Source organism: Blennius ocellaris (genome assembly GCF_963422515.1).
Source record: "Blennius ocellaris genome assembly, chromosome: 4".
Taxonomy (NCBI): domain Eukaryota; kingdom Metazoa; phylum Chordata; class Actinopteri; order Blenniiformes; family Blenniidae; genus Blennius; species Blennius ocellaris.
Window position 1 is genome coordinate 9,092,485 of NC_137653.1, and position 10,101 is coordinate 9,102,585.

A 10,101-nucleotide genomic window follows, 5' to 3' on the forward strand; every position below is an offset into this window, starting at 1 on the left:
ACTCCAGCATTAATTAGGTGGCTGTTACAGAAATATGCAGTATGGTTCCTAAATCTATCATATAAAATTCTTCAAATTTTTATTTTAAACTACTTCAGGTGGTGATGAACCCAAACGTAATCATCTGCGATGGCAGGTCCACCCATGCTTAAATGGAGAACATATGTATGCAATGTTGAAAACAAGCATGTGACAATTTGCCCAAGTGGTTCAATTCATCTGTGATTAATGAAGCGATACAACTCTGCTCGCTGCGGCCTGTTTATGCTCCTGAAGTTCTTGCATCAGAGGTTACCAGTCCCTAAATGTTCATGACTGGTGAAAGCTGCATTTCTCGTACAGGAGTCAAAAATGTATTATTTTAGTTACGTTTGAATAACTGGAAAAGACCACAATAGCTTGTGTGCTCATTTAAATTTCAACTACCTATTGTCACAATACTGACACTGAGAGAGAACATTACAATAAAAACAAGTTATGTTTAGCAAGTAACTAGTTATGTTTTGTAAGAAATAGTATATAGATTTTTTTGTGGCCCTCAGGATTTCATTTTCACTTGGCCAGGGGCCCTGGTTGACCGACGATAATCCGCCCACACAAAGAGTGCAGAGAGAAGGATGAAAAACTAAAAATGCCATAGAAAAGTGGATAGCTACCAATTGCAAGGTAGTTAGTATTATGGATACTTGCATGCATGAAACTGAGCATAGATTGTTTTATTGTTTAGGTTCAGATTTTAAAAAAAATTAATTCTGCTACTGTGTAAAGGGAACACTGCAATTTCAAAGCACTTTATTTGTTGTTGGTGATACAAATGACACTGTTGTTTCTATGTCAGTGACTTTGGAATAAAAACATGCAACACATTACTTTTGACTTCATTACTGAATTTCATACATAATGCAATATATTGACCACAGAAGATAATTTCATGAACAACAATTAAAATTTTACACATTGATCAACATTAGTTTTGGCCCTGGTGATTGTGTCTAAATACACATGAAGCTTTACCCTTCCACAGAATAGTTAGTGGAAATATTCACTGTCAAGGGCTTCATGTTTTCAGTTCATTGTCATGTCCTTTCTCCAGTAGAGTTCTCAGATTTGCTTTGGCACTTAATGTATCTGACTAAACATGACCTTATCTTGTACTATCATGCCTCTTCTTCATTTGTCCTTGGCTCTCATGTGCCTGAATCAATGATGAATAGGGTATAAACTATGACCTATTAGTGGCGATGAATTATCCCAAACCCTTCTGCATCTGTCTGTGAGCCACAGCTGAAGTGTGCCGCTCAAAAGACGTATGCTATCGAGAGACAGATAAACAAATATGAGAAACACCATAAAAGATTCACAGATTATTTCAGTGTGTAGAGGAAATGATAAGTTGCCGGAATTCAATCAGTGTGTTGGTGGATGGTGTGAAAGCCATTGAAATACAATTGGATATCAGGGCTTTTATCAATGCATCAATTTAAAACAATGCATTTATTTTGCTCATACTTGCACTTATCAATTTCTATTTTTTTCTGATTTTGCGTGAGTATCCTACTGAAGCAGGATGAGTCCATCATCGGGCCAATGCACAGATAAAAGCCATAATACCAGCATAGGACCAATTCAACCATGAAAGCAATAGTAATATCAGTATTCTTTCTTTCTCTCACCAGACACCAGACTGTGTACATCACATGCTCATAGTGCCACCAATCCTTCAACTTACCCGAGGCCTTTTCTGATTTCCTCGAGGGTGTGGGTCTCACAGCTCACAGGTAAGAGCATGTTGGCTCAGTCTGCAGGGAGCTGCCTGTGTCACAACATTGCCATAATTATTGATTTGACAATGTTATACAGCTTGAATTGGTTATAGGTCAAGTTCAACTTTATCATCACAGAGGGGTAATTTGTTGTGCTGACAGCAATGAAACATGTCAAGTCACAGTCAACCTGATTCCTATGAACACAAGGAGATTGTCAATCCACATTGGCACTTCATCCATTTATTTAAAAGTATTTATGCCTGAAAGCACGTATTTAAGGAATTTGTTGCCACTGATGTGAGAATGCCACACAGACCAATTCAAAATAAATTCCAGAAAATCCTTCTCAGTCAGAGTGGCAAAAATACTCCAACACACAGAAGTTATCTGCTTTCTGATTCATTAATTGTCTTAAAGGAGAATCTTTCTAAGACCTCTGCATAGGTTACCACAGTAATGACTCTCTAGCAGAGATAACATCTATCACCTGATACTGCACTCTGATTGGTTCAAACACGTTATTGATTCCCACAGAAACAAACAGGTTTTCCAACATGCCACAATGCGGGTTTTCTCTGTTATTGTAATTTCACTGACTATAAATCAGGAGTGTGCATTTTATGTTATCAGGTGTATAACGTTTGGGCGGCATGACTCAGTTGGTAGAGCGGTCATCTCCCAATCGGAAGTTGCCTCGCTTCCATCAGTCTGCCCCGGGGCAGCTGTGGCTACATCCATAGCTTACCACCATCGAGTATGAAGTGAATGAATAATGCAATGTAAAGTATCTTTGAGTGCCCTGAAAAGCGCTATATAAAATCCATGCATTATAACAAGAGCAGTTGTCTCTTTCTTTTTTTTTAACCTCACACTGTGTGGAATTACTTTGGCTTGACAATTCAAAGCTGATCCCATATTGTTGCCTGTGGTTTGGCTTGCAGGTCAAATCAATGTAGGCCATTGGCCAGGTTGGATCCATCTACTCCCCACCACAACCCTCCGATCCCAACAGTGGCCTAATGCAGTTGGGTTAATTTTGATCAAACACCATCTTTAAATGCAAAAAAAGACTCTTCTTCAACTCAGAGAGGGTCTCTTTGTCAGACTCAGCTGAGAGGTGCACTCTTTTTGTTTCAATGCCAGATAGTCAAGAGGATTGTTCCTGTCAAGGGTCCGTACATAAGGGAGATTCATTGCAGGTCTCAAAACTTCAGCAGGAGCCAAGGAGACCTGGCAGGACTCTGACTGCCCAGAGGTAGATGAACACGAATAAAAGCTGCCGTATTTTTCTCCAGAAGTTGTTTCTCAGGTGGCAGGTGCACTTTGAAGAGCCTGAGGATGTTTAGGCTCACCCCAGCCAAACATGGGTATAACTGTCAGATTAGCACATACAAAGAGCAGCAGAGCTGAGTAGAGTTAAGGACTGGATTGTGAAGTTGCATATGTGTCTTCGAAAGATCAGTTGAGGCTTTAGAGAATTACAACAGGGCACAAGCCTTAAATGTGATACACATGTTGAGGGGACAAATATCAAGTCTGTAAAAAGTCTTTTTTTAATAGTGACTACATGACTGAGCTTGCAGATTGAGCTTAGGTCACATGTAACGTATAGGGTTAGGTAAGTAGTGGTTATGTTTGAGGTCCCAGTATGTATGCAGAAGATGATTATAGGTTGATGCATTCTCTTTAGAAGTTTGCAAATACACAACGTGCACGTGTGTGCATGTGTGTAGGTTGTATACACATACACCCTTGTGTAAAAAGCGTGTAACTGAATGGCTTCAGAAGAAGCATGCAGCATCTGTTTTTGAAGACCTTTAATTGGATGATTTATAAAACTGTTTAATGGAAAATAAACCTTTCAGACCCTGAGGCCAGTACTCAAATATTCAATAACAATTCAATATAAAAACCTTTCCACTAACGGCTAGAGTCTAAGTTGTAATTATGTATTTTCACCCCTAAGAGAAAACCTTTATTTTGTCAATTGCACTGAATTTACATTGACTACTCATAGAAAAGTGAAAGAAAATGAAAATGAAATGTGTATATATATATATATATACATACATACACTTTTTGACTCTACTGAAGGGCACAGTTAACCTGAAACCATACAGTCTATCGGCCAAGAAACTGTACATTTGTATTTGTATTCACTCTCCTTATAAAACATAAAACCCCATACTCAATTTCAGTTTGTCTACAGCATACATGACTCTACTTGCATTGTCAGTGATATGTCAACCACAATAAACACAAGAATGGTGCGGTTATTAATCTTTTCGACCTTAAATAGTGCTGTGATAGCAGGTCAGATGAGCTTAGGTCATCTCAATGGGACCCAACTGAACCGTCAGCTGTGCTGAGGTCAAGCAGGATCGATATGTGCTAGCAAGCGATACATTTCTGCAATATTCATGTGTGTGGGCTGTAACAATGTGCAGCAACATTACATTACAGAGAGCAGGGAGGAAAAAAAAAAAAAAAGACCAGGGCTTTGTACTTAGCAGCTGGTGTCATGACAACCTCAGGGGGCATTTTGACAGGGGCACTGACAATGATACATCTGTGACCTTTTCGTTTCTCTGATAAAAATGAACGACTGCTGCGTCCCACACAGACGTGATATCTCCTACCCCCACCCCCCAAAAAAGAAGGAAAAAAAACAGTGCAGGACAAGAGGCTTGTCTCATTTATTAAACTTTATTTGGTTTTGTAAGGTTTCTAAAGTGGGGACAAAATGCAGAGGTGGGCACAAAATTCAATTTGTCAAGATTATTTTGTAGAGTTTTCCTTCTAAATATCTTAAAGATCAATTTTGCTAAATTGAACTTACAGCTCAATACAAAAACATTTCAGGGCTACTATTTACTCATTTTGACAGGGCCATTACAGCATGGATTCGATCCATTTTGAGCAGCAATTTCAAGGTAAATTTACATAATTTGATAAGCCAAATCAGAAACGTAGCTGTTAGTAGTAGCACCAATTACGGTAGTGGTAGTAGTTGTATTACTACATTACCAACTGTGTCCAAATCATTCTATATTCAATGAATCTTACACAGAAGTGAAGTGACTAAATGTGAATATTGTATCGCTAATTTCAAAACTCACAGACACATTGTATGTCATTGTGCAAGGTCATTGTCTCTGTAATAGTAGTAGTAGTAGTAGTAGTAGCAGTAGTAGTAGTAGTAGTAGTAGTAGTAGTAGTAGGGGGGTTGACTCACTGGGACGCTTCCCATCAATGTAACATTTCTTTAACAGTAGTTCTGATTTTATCTGAAAAAAATGTGTTTAAATTTTAATTTGTGGTACAATGGTGCAACAACTTTACCTACAATATTAACAATGTACCTGTAAACATTACATACAGTACAGTCAGCTACACTCATGTTCAGCCAATAATTTTAAGTTTGGATATTGGTAGACGCATCAATTTTTTATTCTCTCCATTCTAATGCAGGGCCGTGGGGCACTACCAATGTTTGTGCAGTGTGCATGTATACATACTCAAGCAAAAGGATTGTGGAAAGAGAAAAAAATATATACATAATTGACCAAGTATTTCATTAAAGAAAAGTTTTACGGATCAAAAAATTTGATTGTATTGCCTTTTTAACATACTCTGTATCAACAGAGACACTCTTAGAGAGGCTTATATGTTTTTCTTTTCTTTAACAGCAACTCTGATAAAACTACCTCAGAAACAAATATGTGGGTTTTTGTCACATCACCACTCGCGAACACATTATTTGCATGCACTGTATTAATATTGTAAAACAATCACATGGTAGGAGAAGAATCGATATTATGGTCTTGATCTGCATACAGAGACCTTTTAACAGTCCATAATCGGCCCAAATGAGTCCAACAATTATGTCAACTAACCATACCCAAAAAGTACCTTCAGCAAGTGAGTTCACTAACTCAATGATCTGGCCTATCAGATTTAAAAGATGCAAAGCTCTGCTCATTAACTCTGCTATGATAGTCAAAGTAGTATATTGCAGTTGCTTATCTCTGATGTTGGCTTTTTTTTCAAAGGAAAAATTGGTTTAAAAAAATGTGCAACAGATGGCGCTGCCCTGTACTGTGAAATTCACTTCATTCTTCAATACAGGATTTTGTTTTCTGACATATTCAACAAATTCCTATTTCACGACTTCTCTCTTATTTCCAACTGATTTGTTCAATGTGAAAATGTACCACAGTTACAAATTACCTCAAAGCATGTATTCAAAGACATGTCTTTGAACCCTCTGAGTCACTTCGGCCAGGGTTTATGTATTCGCACTATAAAAGCCACTGGATTCGAATCAACTTCTGTCCTTTTGAATCAATGCACGATTCAAGCAATTCAGTTGCCTTTCTGATACGGTAAGATAATGTGTGCCACGGCATTTTCTAAGAAATGTGATGACAAACATAGAGCTAAAATATTAGTATCATACTGCTAAGTTGCTACTGGAGAATAAACACCACAAAGCTTTCCCAGATAGCTACCTTGTGTGTCAGTGTGTTAGATTGGATGCAAGGAGTTTTAGTTGGTTTACATTTTCTCTGAAAGTTTCTGCAGTGTCTTTCTCTAACACCAGTCAGTTGAAACACATTTAAATGTTGCTGTTTTTTGAATCATAGACACAATCTTATGTCTATAATTATTTCAAATGCATTTCCTTTTTGTGTACAAACAGATTTTTCTTTTTTTTTTATATAGATCCTTGGAGGAAGCTGACGTACATTACATCACAAACATAAAGTTGTTGCATTTGGACTCTTGAGTTTCAAACAACCCATCTCAACATCTCCCACATGAAACTGCAGAATGGATGTTCGCAAAGGAGGGTTTTTTTTTTTTTGCATCGCAGAGATTTCTATTTCAGTGAGTCACCCAGCGCTACTTCATACCTTATCTCTTCTTAGCTGTTCACAGGCAAAGTTCACTCACTTACTCACAAGCACGCACAAAAGCATGTCTTTGCTTTACATGACTTATATTATGTTGTTTTCTGTGTGGCTCTTACAGCGATGAATTCAATAACTCAGTGTGTCAGTATGTTACAATAGCTTCTGGCTGGACCCATTCCCTCACCAACAAGCACATAAGGCCAGGTAGCCAAGGTGTGCTGTCTGCAAATGTTTTCTGGTCGATCGTGTGTAAATCAGTCATCACCAGTGAATAAGCCACTGCCAGCAGATGAAGGGACACATGAATCTCCAGCTGTGTGAAAATTTCAAGCTGGGAAAATTCAGCCGTAACCAAAGTACATATTTTCTTGTTCTGCAGAGTTCTTTGCAAGAGAAATTATGGATGGATGGATGGATGGATGGATGGATGGATGGATGGATGGATGGATGGATGGATGGATGGATGGATGGATGGATGCATGGATGGATGGATGGATGGATGGATGGATGGATGGATGGATGGATGGATGGATGGATGGATGGATGGATGGATGGATGGATGGATGGATGGATGGATGGATGGATGGATAGATAGATAGATAGATAGATAGATAGATAGATAGATAGATAGATAGATAGATAGATAGATAGATAGATAGATAGATAGATAGATAGATAGATAATAGAATATAAATGTAGCCCATATCAGTGGGACTTAAACCTGGTAAACAGTATTGTGAAATCCCATGAGAAATATCCCTCCGCCATTTGTATGATAGAGCCCATTAAACATCGACCTCTGTTCAATTATTAATATGTCCTCTTAGAAGCCATAGGCTACTTCATCAGTCAGCCATCCCATACTAGATTAGCGAAGTGAATTTAAATACCTCAGACTGTGGTGTGGCCTTTCATCAGTCACATGACCGATATTGACTTATTCGTATTTCGAGCAGGATGTAAAACTATGTGTCATAAGAATGTAGGCTCCACGGCACCATGGCATTTTATTTAATAAAGAAAATGATTAGAAATGATGGTACTTCTGCACCACACTGATGAACATTTTCTGGTTTATTTGCACATATTGTTCCAGCTTCTTTTTTCATTTTGTTTTAACAAAAGTCTTGACTGACAGTTTCCATATTCTAAGCGCTTGTTGGCTGCCTTGTCTTCATCCCAAAGTATCGCAACAAGCTTCAGGTCAACTCATTATGCAGGCCAGGTCATCTCATGCAGCCATCCTTCACGCTTCTTCTTGGTCAGAAAAGCCTTACATAGCCTGGAGGTGTGTTTTCAGTCACTCTGTGGAAAATAAACCAGCTGGAAAGGTGTGTCATCGAAGAATGTGGCGGCAGCCATGATGCTTTAAAGCTGCATTGAATTCATAAGAAATGAAAACACCAACCCCTTTACTTTACGAGCCACACCACACACGCAGACCACATTCGTTCACCTCCTCTGGTGACAGTGTGGTGGTTGGAATCATAGGCATATTTGATCTTGTACAGATTTCCATTGCTCTAAAATCCCCTCCCTGCCTTTCTCACTATTTTTCCTTTGTAACATATAAGCCATGAGGGTTTACTTTAAGGACGTCGGAAATATAAGTTAAGTAAAGCACTATTTTAAAAAAGAAAGAAAAGAGGTAATCACCAGTGAGTACCTCTAGTCATATCTCACTAATTACTGTGAAACGTTTTGGCCTCTGTCATAGTTCCATTTTCTTTCCCATGTTCTTAACAATCGGAAGAAAAAAAATCAACATGAAAATCATGAGCGATTTAGCAAACTGGCTGCACCCAATTGCAATTACAGCCAATCATTTTGATGGTCCAATTTGATAGACAGAATAGGTCAAGCCCCAAAACTCTTTGATGGATTATTTCTGGAAAAAATACACATATATGATATAATACATACTCAGAATACACATCTTTGCTGAAAGGTTTCCCTCTAAAGGAGGCTGACATCATGAACACTGGATCTATTCAGTGGTCCCTTTGCATTTTTCAGTCTTACGTGCAGAAAAATCTATTGTTGTGTTCTTTGATTAGCATTATCATTAAGACAAAAAGGCAGTATTTGATATATCAGAAAGGCAATCTGTACATACAATAGATCATATTCAATGCAGAAAAGCATAAAAAAAACTGTTCTTTTTCTCAAGAAAAAGTCAACAGTTTTTATTGTTTAGCTCTAAGGAAAAACTTTCTGGATTACAGGTAATAGTCATAAAGGACTTTACTTAACAAGAAGTCTCCATGTTTATGTTTATGTTTATGTTTATGTTTATGCTTCTAAAAGGAATACATGCCGAAGTGAAACATCAGAAGCAGTGTCATTATTACATTTATAAAGGAGGAATGTATTTAAGGGTTGCTGTATTGGAATAGATTGTATTACAGAACCTAATGAAATGGCTGTGAGTGCATGGAGTTAAATAAGAGAGAATCTCTGCCGTCATGGTAAACTGCACACAAACAAAATCCACAAATGTGAATATTGGTTTGATGTAAACATAGAAAAGAACTATAATAACAATTCCATGGAAGAATTAAGAAATGGGACCAATGGCTTGGTTGATATTAAATCAGCCTATGCTACAAGTATTCTGAAATAGATCAACAGAGGTAAAAGAAAAAAAAAAGAAGAAGAAGAAAAAAAGGTCACAAGGACTTGGTAGAACACTTACAAATCTGACCAGGGCAGTTCATGCAGACAGTGCTGGCAGGCACCTTGCCAACTGGGGACATCGAGGCATAAATCATTGCACAAACTGAATATGCGAGTCTGAATGTGCGCCACAGCTCCGGGTGGCGTTATCTCAAATGGAGTTCAGTTTCGTCCTCATGCTCCTCTCCAGCAACGTTAAAGCTCAGCCCAACAGCAGAGCCAGTCGTGTTTTTACATGCTTATTTTATAATCCCACCTGCCTGCACCACTTTGGCGTCAGCTCCAAGCACACCAGTCCAAAACTACTGTGCAGGCCACCAATAATTCAGAGAACATGTTGCTGAATTCACTGGAAATGTCTTCAAGAAGATGAGAGTTCTCTGACTGTTGGGACTATACTCTCTGTCTCCCAGGCTTTTAGGGAAGTTTGGTTCACTGCTGACAAGCCTTTTTTATTTGAAGGACTGGTCTACTTTTCCACCTTGCTGCTTTTCCCTTCATCTGACAAAGAACAAAAAAAAAAATCATCGACAGGGGTGAGCATGTAGCATTACCCAGACTTGAACATGTTTGATTGTTCTCAAAAGCAAAGAATAAAAAGAACAGGACAGATGGCACACTTTATTTCTTCAAATGCGCTGTGAGACGCTGGCTTGAAAGACATGTCAAACGAGGAAAGTAACCCCCCCACAAACCCTCATGTGGTTTTTATTTCTGTGTACAAAAATAAGGACCAGAAACCT